Genomic DNA, 16,236 nt, shown 5'->3' with positions numbered 1-16,236 from the left:
ATCTTGCCTTCGCTTTATGATGTCAGATCATCACCGGTCCAATTGTCCTTGTGGAAGCGGACCACACAGGAGGATGAGATATCAGAAGTTATGCAGTAGGTTGCTATCTCTATTCATGACCGCAAGGCAAGTCGGAGGTGGAATGGCAAATACTCTGAACCACTCAAAGCACTGTGGCCTTTTTTAAAGTGGGATGCAGATACAAAAACAGAGACTATCCTTACCAACAATCCTTCTTGAGTATCAGAGTCCAACATACAGAGTGCAGCGGAAGACGTTAAATGTGCTTCATTCCGTGAGAACGCAACTCTATAGTTCTACAGTGAGATAGTGCATTTCAGCCTCAAAGGAAGCAATGTCCTCAAACGGAACATTGGTGGCACCAGGATCTAAAGCAGGCTTAAGAAGCCTTGGATGCAGTCAGTCTTTTATTAACTATCATGACCGACACAATGTGATCCAAAATACTTCCATTTTGGCAGAAATTACATTCAAGCACAGGCCCCCACTAGAAGGTAGTGATGACATTCAGGTGCTGAAAACGTCTTTTTAATGCCTAAAGGAATGATTGTGAGCTTTACTTACCATATATATTGGTCAAATGATGCCCTATGCCGGAAGACTGTCTTTTTTTTTTTCTTCAGTATCGGCAATGCAGAGACAATTTGTTGCGAAACACTGCCACTGCTGGTCATTCAGTATAATCTGCAGATGGAAAAGTCCACTGTTAGCACATTTACTACAAGCAATACAAAAAAATCATGATTTTTATAAAGGGTAAACAGATCAATACTATGGAGTTTGTATTATTGTGAAAATCAGCATCTCTTTAGAAAATCAAATCTCGATTTGTGTTTTTAACCTACCATACTACTCTGAATCTCATGCCTCTTTTGCCAACACTCTCTAAACAACTGTAGAAGGTACATTAGGACATAGATAGAGATCTTTTTGCCAGCCAAGTGGCAGCGTACCCCTCTCACTTTATTTGATTTAGGATATGGTACACCAGTAGCAATTAAGCCAGCTGATAAGTTGAGAGGTAGGGTTACGCTACAGTTAATGGGAATGATAAAAGCTATGAATAGCATGTTCATAATCATCATTTGAGCCAATTCCTAGCAGTTCAGCAATAGTGAAGTTGACTAGTGCTCAAACTCCCGTTCGTTCAAATTTAGAGGTCTTAAAAAGTGCCCTAATTTCGTAAATTTTACCATCATAGCTGTCACTTGGGCGTCCGGTCTACCCTGCTACTCATTTCATTAGCAAGATAAATGTATCTTACTGCTTGCTAGGCAACAGCAGAGTGGCCCTCACGTCAGACAACATCTTGCGTTTAGCTTTATGATGTCAGCTTGCTAGGCAACAGATTGGCCCTCATGTCAGACAACATCTTGCTTTCGCTTTATGATGTCAGATCATCACTGGTCCAATTGTCCTTGTGGAAGCGGACCACACAGGAGGATGAGATATCAGAAGTTATGCAGTAGGTTGCTATCTCTATTCATGACCGCAAGGCAAGTCGGAGGTGGAATGGCAAATACTCTGAAGCACTCAAAGCACTGTGGCCTTTTTTAAAGTGGGATGCAGATACAAAAACAGAGACTATCCTTACCAACAATCCTTCTTGAGTATCAGAGTCCAACATACAGAGTGCAGCGGAAGACGTTAAATGTGCTTCATTCCGTGAGAACGCAACTCTATAGTTCTACAGTGAGATAGTGCATTTCAGCCTCAAAGGAAGCAATGTCCTCAAACGGAACATTGGTGGCACCAGGATCTAAAGCAGGCTTAAGAAGCCTTGGATGCAGTCAGTCTTTTATTAACTATCATGACCGACACAATGTGATCCATAATACTTCCATTTTGGCAGAAATTACATTCAAGCACAGGCCCCCACTAGAAGGTAGTGATGACATTCAGGTGCTGAAAACGTCTTTTTAATGCCTAAAGGAATGATTGTGAGCTTTACTTACCATATATATTGGTCAAATGATGCCCTATGCCGGAAGACTGTCTTTTTTTTTTTTCTTCAGTATCGGCAATGCAGAGACAATTTGTTGCGAAACACTGCCACTGCTGGTCATTCAGTATAATCTGCAGATGGAAAAGTCCACTGTTAGCACATTTACTACAAGCAATACAAAAAAATCATGATTTTTATAAAGGGTAAACAGATCAATACTATGGAGTTTGTATTATTGTGCAAATCAGCAGTTCATTAGAAAATCAAATCTCGATTTGTGTTTTTAACCTACCATACTACTCTGAATCTCATGCCTCATTTGGCAACACCCTCTAAACAACTGTAGAAGGTACATTAGGACATAGATAGAGATCTTTTTGCCATCCAAGTGGCAGGGTACCCCTCTCACTTTATTTGTTTTAGGATATGGTACACCAGTAGCAATTAAGCCAGCTGATAAGTTGAGAGGTAGGGTTACGCTACAGTTAATGGGAATATTAAAAGCTATGAATAGCATGTTCATAATCATCATTTGAGCCAATTCCTAGCAGTTCAGCAATAGTGAAGTTGACTAATGCTCAAACTCCCGTTCGTTCAAATTTAAAGGTCTTAAAAAGTGCCCTAATTTCGTACATTTTACCATCATAGCTGTCACTTGGGCGTCCGGTCTACCCTGCTACTCATTTCATTAGCAAGATAAATGTATCTTACTGCTTGCTAGGCAACAACAGAGTGGCCCTCACGTCAGACAACATCTTGCATTTAGCTTTATGATGTCAGCTTGCTAGGCAACAGATTGGCCCTCATGTCAGACAACATCTTGCCTTCGCTTTATGATGTCAGATCATCACCGGTCCAATTGTCCTTGTGGAAGCGGACCACACAGGAGGATGAGATATCAGAAGTTATGCAGTAGGTTGCTATCTCTATTCATGACCGCAAGGCAAGTCGGAGGTGGAATGGCAAATACTCTGAACCACTCAAAGCACTGTGGCCTTTTTTAAAGTGGGATGCAGATACAAAAACAGAGACTATCCTTACCAACAATCCTTCTTGAGTATCAGAGTCCAACATACAGAGTGCAGCGGAAGACGTTAAATGTGCTTCATTCCGTGAGAACGCAACTCTATAGTTCTACAGTGAGATAGTGCATTTCAGCCTCAAAGGAAGCAATGTCCTCAAACGGAACATTGGTGGCACCAGGATCTAAAGCAGGCTTAAGAAGCCTTGGATGCAGTCAGTCTTTTATTAACTATCATGACCGACACAATGTGATCCATAATACTTCCATTTTGGCAGAAATTACATTCAAGCACAGGCCCCCACTAGAAGGTAGTGATGACATTCAGGTGCTGAAAACGTCTTTTTAATGCCTAAAGGAATGATTGTGAGCTTTACTTACCATATATATTGGTCAAATGATGCCCTATGCCGGAAGACTGTCTTTTTTTTTTTTCTTCAGTATCGGCAATGCAGAGACAATTTGTTGCGAAACACTGCCACTGCTGGTCATTCAGTATAATCTGCAGATGGAAAAGTCCACTGTTAGCACATTTACTACAAGCAATACAAAAAAATCATGATTTTTATAAAGGGTAAACAGATCAATACTATGGAGTTTGTATTATTGTGAAAATCAGCATCTCATTAGAAAATCAAATCTCGATTTGTGTTTTTAACCTACCATACTACTCTGAATCTCATGCCTCTTTTTCCAACACGCTCTAAACAACTGTAGAAGGTACATTAGGACATAGATAGAGATCTTTTTGCCAGCCAAGTGGCAGCGTACCCCTCTCACTTTATTTGATTTAGGATATGGTACACCAGTAGCAATTAAGCCAGCTGATAAGTTGAGAGGTAGGGTTACGCTACAGTTAATGGGAATATTAAAAGCTATGAATAGCATGTTCATAATCATCATTTGAGCCAATTCCTAGCAGTTCAGCAATAGTGAAGTTGACTAATGCTCAAACTCCCGTTCGTTCAAATTTAAAGGTCTTAAAAAGTGCCCTAATTTCGTACATTTTACCATCATAGCTGTCACTTGGGCGTCCGGTCTACCCTGCTACTCATTTCATTAGCAAGATAAATGTATCTTACTGCTTGCTAGGCAACAACAGAGTGGCCCTCACGTCAGACAACATCTTGCATTTAGCTTTATGATGTCAGCTTGCTAGGCAACAGATTGGCCCTCATGTCAGACAACATCTTGCCTTCGCTTTATGATGTCAGATCATCACCGGTCCAATTGTCCTTGTGGAAGCGGACCACACAGGAGGATGAGATATCAGAAGTTATGCAGTAGGTTGCTATCTCTATTCATGACCGCAAGGCAAGTCGGAGGTGGAATGGCAAATACTCTGAACCACTCCAAGCACTGTGGCCTTTTTTAAAGTGGGATGCAGATACAAAAACAGAGACTATCCTTACCAACAATCCTTCTTGAGTATCAGAGTCCAACATACAGAGTGCAGCGGAAGACGTTAAATGTGCTTCATTCCGTGAGAACGCAACTCTATAGTTCTACAGTGAGATAGTGCATTTCAGCCTCAAAGGAAGCAATGTCCTCAAACGGAACATTGGTGGCACCAGGATCTAAAGCAGGCTTAAGAAGCCTTGGATGCAGTCAGTCTTTTATTAACTATCATGACCGACACAATGTGATCCATAATACTTCCATTTTGACAGAAATTACATTCAAGCACAGGCCCCCACTAGAAGGTAGTGATGACATTCAGGTGCTGAAAACGTCTTTTTAATGCCTAAAGGAATGATTGTGAGCTTTACTTACCATATATATTGGTCAAATGATGCCCTATGCCGGAAGACTGTCTTTTTTTTTTTTCTTCAGTATCGGCAATGCAGAGACAATTTGTTGCGAAACACTGCCACTGCTGGTCATTCAGTATAATCTGCAGATGGAAAAGTCCACTGTTAGCACATTTACTACAAGCAATACAAAAAAATCATGATTTTTATAAAGGGTAAACAGATCAATACTATGGAGTTTGTATTATTGTGCAAATCAGCAGTTCATTAGAAAATCAAATCTCGATTTGTGTTTTTAACCTACCATACTACTCTGAATCTCATGCCTCATTTGGCAACACCCTCTAAACAACTGTAGAAGGTACATTAGGACATAGATAGAGATCTTTTTGCCATCCAAGTGGCAGGGTACCCCTCTCACTTTATTTGTTTTAGGATATGGTACACCAGTAGCAATTAAGCCAGCTGATAAGTTGAGAGGTAGGGTTACGCTACAGTTAATGGGAATATTAAAAGCTATGAATAGCATGTTCATAATCATCATTTGAGCCAATTCCTAGCAGTTCAGCAATAGTGAAGTTGACTAATGCTCAAACTCCCGTTCGTTCAAATTTAAAGGTCTTAAAAAGTGCCCTAATTTCGTACATTTTACCATCATAGCTGTCACTTGGGCGTCCGGTCTACCCTGCTACTCATTTCATTAGCAAGATAAATGTATCTTACTGCTTGCTAGGCAACAACAGAGTGGCCCTCACGTCAGACAACATCTTGCATTTAGCTTTATGATGTCAGCTTGCTAGGCAACAGATTGGCCCTCATGTCAGACAACATCTTGCCTTCGCTTTATGATGTCAGATCATCACCGGTCCAATTGTCCTTGTGGAAGCGGACCACACAGGAGGATGAGATATCAGAAGTTATGCAGTAGGTTGCTATCTCTATTCATGACCGCAAGGCAAGTCGGAGGTGGAATGGCAAATACTCTGAACCACTCAAAGCACTGTGGCCTTTTTTAAAGTGGGATGCAGATACAAAAACAGAGACTATCCTTACCAACAATCCTTCTTGAGTATCAGAGTCCAACATACAGAGTGCAGCGGAAGACGTTAAATGTGCTTCATTCCGTGAGAACGCAACTCTATAGTTCTACAGTGAGATAGTGCATTTCAGCCTCAAAGGAAGCAATGTCCTCAAACGGAACATTGGTGGCACCAGGATCTAAAGCAGGCTTAAGAAGCCTTGGATGCAGTCAGTCTTTTATTAACTATCATGACCGACACAATGTGATCCATAATACTTCCATTTTGGCAGAAATTACATTCAAGCACAGGCCCCCACTAGAAGGTAGTGATGACATTCAGGTGCTGAAAACGTCTTTTTAATGCCTAAAGGAATGATTGTGAGCTTTACTTACCATATATATTGGTCAAATGATGCCCTATGCCGGAAGACTGTCTTTTTTTTTTTTCTTCAGTATCGGCAATGCAGAGACAATTTGTTGCGAAACACTGCCACTGCTGGTCATTCAGTATAATCTGCAGATGGAAAAGTCCACTGTTAGCACATTTACTACAAGCAATACAAAAAAATCATGATTTTTATAAAGGGTAAACAGATCAATACTATGGAGTTTGTATTATTGTGAAAATCAGCATCTCATTAGAAAATCAAATCTCGATTTGTGTTTTTAACCTACCATACTACTCTGAATCTCATGCCTCTTTTTCCAACACGCTCTAAACAACTGTAGAAGGTACATTAGGACATAGATAGAGATCTTTTTGCCAGCCAAGTGGCAGCGTACCCCTCTCACTTTATTTGATTTAGGATATGGTACACCAGTAGCAATTAAGCCAGCTGATAAGTTGAGAGGTAGGGTTACGCTACAGTTAATGGGAATGATAAAAGCTATGAATAGCATGTTCATAATCATCATTTGAGCCAATTCCTAGCAGTTCAGCAATAGTGAAGTTGACTAGTGCTCAAACTCCCGTTCGTTCAAATTTAGAGGTCTTAAAAAGTGCCCTAATTTCGTACATTTTACCATCATAGCTGTCACTTGGGCGTCCGGTCTACCCTGCTACTCATTTCATTAGCAAGATAAATGTATCTTACTGCTTGCTAGGCAACAGCAGAGTGGCCCTCACGTCAGACAACATCTTGCATTTAGCTTTATGATGTCAGCTTGCTAGGCAACAGATTGGCCCTCATGTCAGACAACATCTTGCTTTCGCTTTATGATGTCAGATCATCACTGGTCCAATTGTCCTTGTGGAAGCGGACCACACAGGAGGATGAGATATCAGAAGTTATGCAGTAGGTTGCTATCTCTATTCATGACCGCAAGGCAAGTCGGAGGTGGAATGGCAAATACTCTGAACCACTCAAAGCACTGTGGCCTTTTTTAAAGTGGGATGCAGATACAAAAACAGAGACTATCCTTACCAACAATCCTTCTTGAGTATCAGAGTCCAACATACAGAGTGCAGCGGAAGACGTTAAATGTGCTTCATTCCGTGAGAACGCAACTCTATAGTTCTACAGTGAGATAGTGCATTTCAGCCTCAAAGGAAGCAATGTCCTCAAACGGAACATTGGTGGCACCAGGATCTAAAGCAGGCTTAAGAAGCCTTGGATGCAGTCAGTCTTTTATTAACTATCATGACCGACACAATGTGATCCATAATACTTCCATTTTGGCAGAAATTACATTCAAGCACAGGCCCCCACTAGAAGGTAGTGATGACATTCAGGTGCTGAAAACGTCTTTTTAATGCCTAAAGGAATGATTGTGAGCTTTACTTACCATATATATTGGTCAAATGATGCCCTATGCCGGAAGACTGTCTTTTTTTTTTTTCTTCAGTATCGGCAATGCAGAGACAATTTGTTGCGAAACACTGCCACTGCTGGTCATTCAGTATAATCTGCAGATGGAAAAGTCCACTGTTAGCACATTTACTACAAGCAATACAAAAAAATCATGATTTTTATAAAGGGTAAACAGATCAATACTATGGAGTTTGTATTATTGTGAAAATCAGCATCTCATTAGAAAATCAAATCTCGATTTGTGTTTTTAACCTACCATACTACTCTGAATCTCATGCCTCTTTTTCCAACACGCTCTAAACAACTGTAGAAGGTACATTAGGACATAGATAGAGATCTTTTTGCCAGCCAAGTGGCAGCGTACCCCTCTCACTTTATTTGATTTAGGATATGGTACACCAGTAGCAATTAAGCCAGCTGATAAGTTGAGAGGTAGGGTTACGCTACAGTTAATGGGAATATTAAAAGCTATGAATAGCATGTTCATAATCATCATTTGAGCCAATTCCTAGCAGTTCAGCAATAGTGAAGTTGACTAATGCTCAAACTCCCGTTCGTTCAAATTTAAAGGTCTTAAAAAGTGCCCTAATTTCGTACATTTTACCATCATAGCTGTCACTTGGGCGTCCGGTCTACCCTGCTACTCATTTCATTAGCAAGATAAATGTATCTTACTGCTTGCTAGGCAACAACAGAGTGGCCCTCACGTCAGACAACATCTTGCATTTAGCTTTATGATGTCAGCTTGCTAGGCAACAGATTGGCCCTCATGTCAGACAACATCTTGCCTTCGCTTTATGATGTCAGATCATCACCGGTCCAATTGTCCTTGTGGAAGCGGACCACACAGGAGGATGAGATATCAGAAGTTATGCAGTAGGTTGCTATCTCTATTCATGACCGCAAGGCAAGTCGGAGGTGGAATGGCAAATACTCTGAACCACTCCAAGCACTGTGGCCTTTTTTAAAGTGGGATGCAGATACAAAAACAGAGACTATCCTTACCAACAATCCTTCTTGAGTATCAGAGTCCAACATACAGAGTGCAGCGGAAGACGTTAAATGTGCTTCATTCCGTGAGAACGCAACTCTATAGTTCTACAGTGAGATAGTGCATTTCAGCCTCAATGGAAGCAATGTCCTCAAACGGAACATTGGTGGCACCAGGATCTAAAGCAGGCTTAAGAAGCCTTGGATGCAGTCAGTCTTTTATTAACTATCATGACCGACACAATGTGATCCATAATACTTCCATTTTGACAGAAATTACATTCAAGCACAGGCCCCCACTAGAAGGTAGTGATGACATTCAGGTGCTGAAAACGTCTTTTTAATGCCTAAAGGAATGATTGTGAGCTTTACTTACCATATATATTGGTCAAATGATGCCCTATGCCGGAAGACTGTCTTTTTTTTTTTCTTCAGTATCGGCAATGCAGAGACAATTTGTTGCGAAACACTGCCACTGCTGGTCATTCAGTATAATCTGCAGATGGAAAAGTCCACTGTTAGCACATTTACTACAAGCAATACAAAAAAATCATGATTTTTATAAAGGGTAAACAGATCAATACTATGGAGTTTGTATTATTGTGAAAATCAGCATCTCATTAGAAAATCAAATCTCGATTTGTGTTTTTAACCTACCATACTACTCTGAATCTCATGCCTCTTTTTCCAACACGCTCTAAACAACTGTAGAAGGTACATTAGGACATAGATAGAGATCTTTTTGCCAGCCAAGTGGCAGCGTACCCCTCTCACTTTATTTGATTTAGGATATGGTACACCAGTAGCAATTAAGCCAGCTGATAAGTTGAGAGGTAGGGTTAGGCTACAGTTAATGGGAATGATAAAAGCTATGAATAGCATGTTCATAATCATCATTTGAGCCAATTCCTAGCAGTTCAGCAATAGTGAAGTTGACTAATGCTCAAACTCCCGTTCGTTCAAATTTAGAGGTCTTAAAAAGTGCCCTAATTTCGTACATTTTACCATCATAGCTGTCACTTGGGCGTCCGGTCTACCCTGCTACTCAGTTCATTAGCAAGATAAATGTATCTTACTGCTTGCTAGGCAACAGCAGAGTGGCCCTCACGTCAGACAACATCTTGCGTTTAGCTTTATGATGTCAGCTTGCTAGGCAACAGATTGGCCCTCATGTCAGACAACATCTTGCTTTCGCTTTATGATGTCAGATCATCACTGGTCCAATTGTCCTTGTGGAAGCGGACCACACAGGAGGATGAGATATCAGAAGTTATGCAGTAGGTTGCTATCTCTATTCATGACCGCAAGGCAAGTCGGAGGTGGAATGGCAAATACTCTGAAGCACTCAAAGCACTGTGGCCTTTTTTAAAGTGGGATGCAGATACAAAAACAGAGACTATCCTTACCAACAATCCTTCTTGAGTATCAGAGTCCAACATACAGAGTGCAGCGGAAGACGTTAAATGTGCTTCATTCCGTGAGAACGCAACTCTATAGTTCTACAGTGAGATAGTGCATTTCAGCCTCAAAGGAAGCAATGTCCTCAAACGGAACATTGGTGGCACAAGGATCTAAAGCAGGCTTAAGAAGCCTTGGATGCAGTCAGTCTTTTATTAACTATCATGACCGACACAATGTGATCCATAATACTTCCATTTTGGCAGAAATTACATTCAAGCACAGGCCCCCACTAGAAGGTAGTGATGACATTCAGGTGCTGAAAACGTCTTTTTAATGCCTAAAGGAATGATTGTGAGCTTTACTTACCATATATATTGGTCAAATGATGCCCTATGCCGGAAGACTGTCTTTTTTTTTTTTCTTCAGTATCGGCAATGCAGAGACAATTTGTTGCGAAACACTGCCACTGCTGGTCATTCAGTATAATCTGCAGATGGAAAAGTCCACTGTTAGCACATTTACTACAAGCAATACAAAAAAATCATGATTTTTATAAAGGGTAAACAGATCAATACTATGGAGTTTGTATTATTGTGCAAATCAGCAGTTCATTAGAAAATCAAATCTCGATTTGTGTTTTTAACCTACCATACTACTCTGAATCTCATGCCTCATTTGGCAACACCCTCTAAACAACTGTAGAAGGTACATTAGGACATAGATAGAGATCTTTTTGCCATCCAAGTGGCAGGGTACCCCTCTCACTTTATTTGTTTTAGGATATGGTACACCAGTAGCAATTAAGCCAGCTGATAAGTTGAGAGGTAGGGTTACGCTACAGTTAATGGGAATATTAAAAGCTATGAATAGCATGTTCATAATCATCATTTGAGCCAATTCCTAGCAGTTCAGCAATAGTGAAGTTGACTAATGCTCAAACTCCCGTTCGTTCAAATTTAAAGGTCTTAAAAAGTGCCCTAATTTCGTACATTTTACCATCATAGCTGTCACTTGGGCGTCCGGTCTACCCTGCTACTCATTTCATTAGCAAGATAAATGTATCTTACTGCTTGCTAGGCAACAACAGAGTGGCCCTCACGTCAGACAACATCTTGCATTTAGCTTTATGATGTCAGCTTGCTAGGCAACAGATTGGCCCTCATGTCAGACAACATCTTGCCTTCGCTTTATGATGTCAGATCATCACCGGTCCAATTGTCCTTGTGGAAGCGGACCACACAGGAGGATGAGATATCAGAAGTTATGCAGTAGGTTGCTATCTCTATTCATGACCGCAAGGCAAGTCGGAGGTGGAATGGCAAATACTCTGAACCACTCAAAGCACTGTGGCCTTTTTTAAAGTGGGATGCAGATACAAAAACAGAGACTATCCTTACCAACAATCCTTCTTGAGTATCAGAGTCCAACATACAGAGTGCAGCGGAAGACGTTAAATGTGCTTCATTCCGTGAGAACGCAACTCTATAGTTCTACAGTGAGATAGTGCATTTCAGCCTCAAAGGAAGCAATGTCCTCAAACGGAACATTGGTGGCACCAGGATCTAAAGCAGGCTTAAGAAGCCTTGGATGCAGTCAGTCTTTTATTAACTATCATGACCGACACAATGTGATCCATAATACTTCCATTTTGGCAGAAATTACATTCAAGCACAGGCCCCCACTAGAAGGTAGTGATGACATTCAGGTGCTGAAAACGTCTTTTTAATGCCTAAAGGAATGATTGTGAGCTTTACTTACCATATATATTGGTCAAATGATGCCCTATGCCGGAAGACTGTCTTTTTTTTTTTTCTTCAGTATCGGCAATGCAGAGACAATTTGTTGCGAAACACTGCCACTGCTGGTCATTCAGTATAATCTGCAGATGGAAAAGTCCACTGTTAGCACATTTACTACAAGCAATACAAAAAAATCATGATTTTTATAAAGGGTAAACAGATCAATACTATGGAGTTTGTATTATTGTGAAAATCAGCATCTCATTAGAAAATCAAATCTCGATTTGTGTTTTTAACCTACCATACTACTCTGAATCTCATGCCTCTTTTTCCAACACGCTCTAAACAACTGTAGAAGGTACATTAGGACATAGATAGAGATCTTTTTGCCAGCCAAGTGGCAGCGTACCCCTCTCACTTTATTTGATTTAGGATATGGTACACCAGTAGCAATTAAGCCAGCTGATAAGTTGAGAGGTAGGGTTACGCTACAGTTAATGGGAATATTAAAAGCTATGAATAGCATGTTCATAATCATCATTTGAGCCAATTCCTAGCAGTTCAGCAATAGTGAAGTTGACTAATGCTCAAACTCCCGTTCGTTCAAATTTAAAGGTCTTAAAAAGTGCCCTAATTTCGTACATTTTACCATCATAGCTGTCACTTGGGCGTCCGGTCTACCCTGCTACTCATTTCATTAGCAAGATAAATGTATCTTACTGCTTGCTAGGCAACAACAGAGTGGCCCTCACGTCAGACAACATCTTGCATTTAGCTTTATGATGTCAGCTTGCTAGGCAACAGATTGGCCCTCATGTCAGACAACATCTTGCCTTCTCTTTATGATGTCAGATCATCACCGGTCCAATTGTCCTTGTGGAAGCGGACCACACAGGAGGATGAGATATCAGAAGTTATGCAGTAGGTTGCTATCTCTATTCATGACCGCAAGGCAAGTCGGAGGTGGAATGGCAAATACTCTGAACCACTCAAAGCACTGTGGCCTTTTTTAAAGTGGGATGCAGATACAAAAACAGAGACTATCCTTACCAACAATCCTTCTTGAGTATCAGAGTCCAACATACAGAGTGCAGCGGAAGACGTTAAATGTGCTTCATTCCGTGAGAACGCAACTCTATAGTTCTACAGTGAGATAGTGCATTTCAGCCTCAAAGGAAGCAATGTCCTCAAACGGAACATTGGTGGCACCAGGATCTAAAGCAGGCTTAAGAAGCCTTGGATGCAGTCAGTCTTTTATTAACTATCATGACCGACACAATGTGATCCATAATACTTCCATTTTGACAGAAATTACATTCAAGCACAGGCCCCCACTAGAAGGTAGTGATGACATTCAGGTGCTGAAAACGTCTTTTTAATGCCTAAAGGAATGATTGTGAGCTTTACTTACCATATATATTGGTCAAATGATGCCCTATGCCGGAAGACTGTCTTTTTTTTTTTTCTTCAGTATCGGCAATGCAGAGACAATTTGTTGCGAAACACTGCCACTGCTGGTCATTCAGTATAATCTGCAGATGGAAAAGTCCACTGTTAGCACATTTACTACAAGCAATACAAAAAAATCATGATTTTTATAAAGGGTAAACAGATCAATACTATGGAGTTTGTATTATTGTGAAAATCAGCATCTCATTAGAAAATCAAATCTCGATTTGTGTTTTTAACCTACCATACTACTCTGAATCTCATGCCTCTTTTTCCAACACGCTCTAAACAACTGTAGAAGGTACATTAGGACATAGATAGAGATCTTTTTGCCAGCCAAGTGGCAGCGTACCCCTCTCACTTTATTTGATTTAGGATATGGTACACCAGTAGCAATTAAGCCAGCTGATAAGTTGAGAGGTAGGGTTACGCTACAGTTAATGGGAATGATAAAAGCTATGAATAGCATGTTCATAATCATCATTTGAGCCAATTCCTAGCAGTTCAGCAATAGTGAAGTTGACTAGTGCTCAAACTCCCGTTCGTTCAAATTTAGAGGTCTTAAAAAGTGCCCTAATTTCGTACATTTTACCATCATAGCTGTCACTTGGGCGTCCGGTCTACCCTGCTACTCATTTCATTAGCAAGATAAATGTATCTTACTGCTTGCTAGGCAACAGCAGAGTGGCCCTCACGTCAGACAACATCTTGCATTTAGCTTTATGATGTCAGCTTGCTAGGCAACAGATTGGCCCTCATGTCAGACAACATCTTGCTTTCGCTTTATGATGTCAGATCATCACTGGTCCAATTGTCCTTGTGGAAGCGGACCACACAGGAGGATGAGATATCAGAAGTTATGCAGTAGGTTGCTATCTCTATTCATGACCGCAAGGCAAGTCGGAGGTGGAATGGCAAATACTCTGAACCACTCAAAGCACTGTGGCCTTTTTTAAAGTGGGATGCAGATACAAAAACAGAGACTATCCTTACCAACAATCCTTCTTGAGTATCAGAGTCCAACATACAGAGTGCAGCGGAAGACGTTAAATGTGCTTCATTCCGTGAGAACGCAACTCTATAGTTCTACAGTGAGATAGTGCATTTCAGCCTCAAAGGAAGCAATGTCCTCAAACGGAACATTGGTGGCACCAGGATCTAAAGCAGGCTTAAGAAGCCTTGGATGCAGTCAGTCTTTTATTAACTATCATGACCGACACAATGTGATCCATAATACTTCCATTTTGGCAGAAATTACATTCAAGCACAGGCCCCCACTAGAAGGTAGTGATGACATTCAGGTGCTGAAAACGTCTTTTTAATGCCTAAAGGAATGATTGTGAGCTTTACTTACCATATATATTGGTCAAATGATGCCCTATGCCGGAAGACTGTTTTTTTTTTTTTTTTCTTCAGTATCGGCAATGCAGAGACAATTTGTTGCGAAACACTGCCACTGCTGGTCATTCAGTATAATCTGCAGATGGAAAAGTCCACTGTTAGCACATTTACTACAAGCAATACAAAAAAATCATGATTTTTATAAAGGGTAAACAGATCAATACTATGGAGTTTGTATTATTGTGCAAATCAGCAGTTCATTAGAAAATCAAATCTCGATTTGTGTTTTTAACCTACCATACTACTCTGAATCTCATGCCTCATTTGGCAACACCCTCTAAACAACTGTAGAAGGTACATTAGGACATAGATAGAGATCTTTTTGCCATCCAAGTGGCAGCGTACCCCTCTCACTTTATTTGTTTTAGGATATGGTACACCAGTAGCAATTAAGCCAGCTGATAAGTTGAGAGGTAGGGTTACGCTACAGTTAATGGGAATGATAAATGCTATGAATAGCATGTTCATAATCATCATTTGAGCCAATTCCTAGCAGTTCAGCAATAGTGAAGTTGACTAGTGCTCAAACTCCTGTTCGTTCAAATTTAGAGGTCTTAAAAAGTGCCCTAATTTCGTACATTTTACCATCATAGCTGTCACTTGGGCGTCCGGTCTACCCTGCTACTCATTTCATTAGCAAGATAAATGTATCTTACTGCTTGCTAGGCAACAACAGAGTGGCCCTCACGTCAGACAACATCTTGCATTTAGCTTTATGATGTCAGCTTGCTAGGCAACAGATTGGCCCTCATGTCAGACAACATCTTGCCTTCGCTTTATGATGTCAGATCATCACCGGTCCAATTGTCCTTGTGGAAGCGGACCACACAGGAGGATGAGATATCAGAAGTTATGCAGTAGGTTGCTATCTCTATTCATGACCGCAAGGCAAGTCGGAGGTGGAATGGCAAATACTCTGAACCACTCAAAGCACTGTGGCCTTTTTTAAAGTGGGATGCAGATACAAAAACAGAGACTATCCTTACCAACAATCCTTCTTGAGTATCAGAGTCCAACATACAGAGTGCAGCGGAAGACGTTAAATGTGCTTCATTCCGTGAGAACGCAACTCTATAGTTCTACAGTGAGATAGTGCATTTCAGCCTCAATGGAAGCAATGTCCTCAAACGGAACATTGGTGGCACCAGGATCTAAAGCAGGCTTAAGAAGCCTTGGATGCAGTCAGTCTTTTATTAACTATCATGACCGACACAATGTGATCCATAATACTTCCATTTTGACAGAAATTACATTCAAGCACAGGCCCCCACTAGAAGGTAGTGATGACATTCAGGTGCTGAAAACGTCTTTTTAATGCCTAAAGGAATGATTGTGAGCTTTACTTACCATATATATTGGTCAAATGATGCCCTATGCCGGAAGACTGTCTTTTTTTTTTTTCTTCAGTATCGGCAATGCAGAGACAATTTGTTGCGAAACACTGCCACTGCTGGTCATTCAGTATAATCTGCAGATGGAAAAGTCCACTGTTAGCACATTTACTACAAGCAATACAAAAAAATCATGATTTTTATAAAGGGTAAACAGATCAATACTATGGAGTTTGTATTATTGTGAAAATCAGCATCTCATTAGAAAATCAAATCTCGATTTGTGTTTTTAACCTACCATACTACTCTGAATCTCATGCCTCTTTTTCCAACACGCTCTAAACAACTGTAGAAG

This window comes from Lissotriton vulgaris, chromosome 12, assembly GCF_964263255.1.
Source record: "Lissotriton vulgaris chromosome 12, aLisVul1.2, whole genome shotgun sequence".
NCBI classification, from domain to species: domain Eukaryota; kingdom Metazoa; phylum Chordata; class Amphibia; order Caudata; family Salamandridae; genus Lissotriton; species Lissotriton vulgaris.
This window is presented reverse-complemented; position numbering follows the sequence as displayed.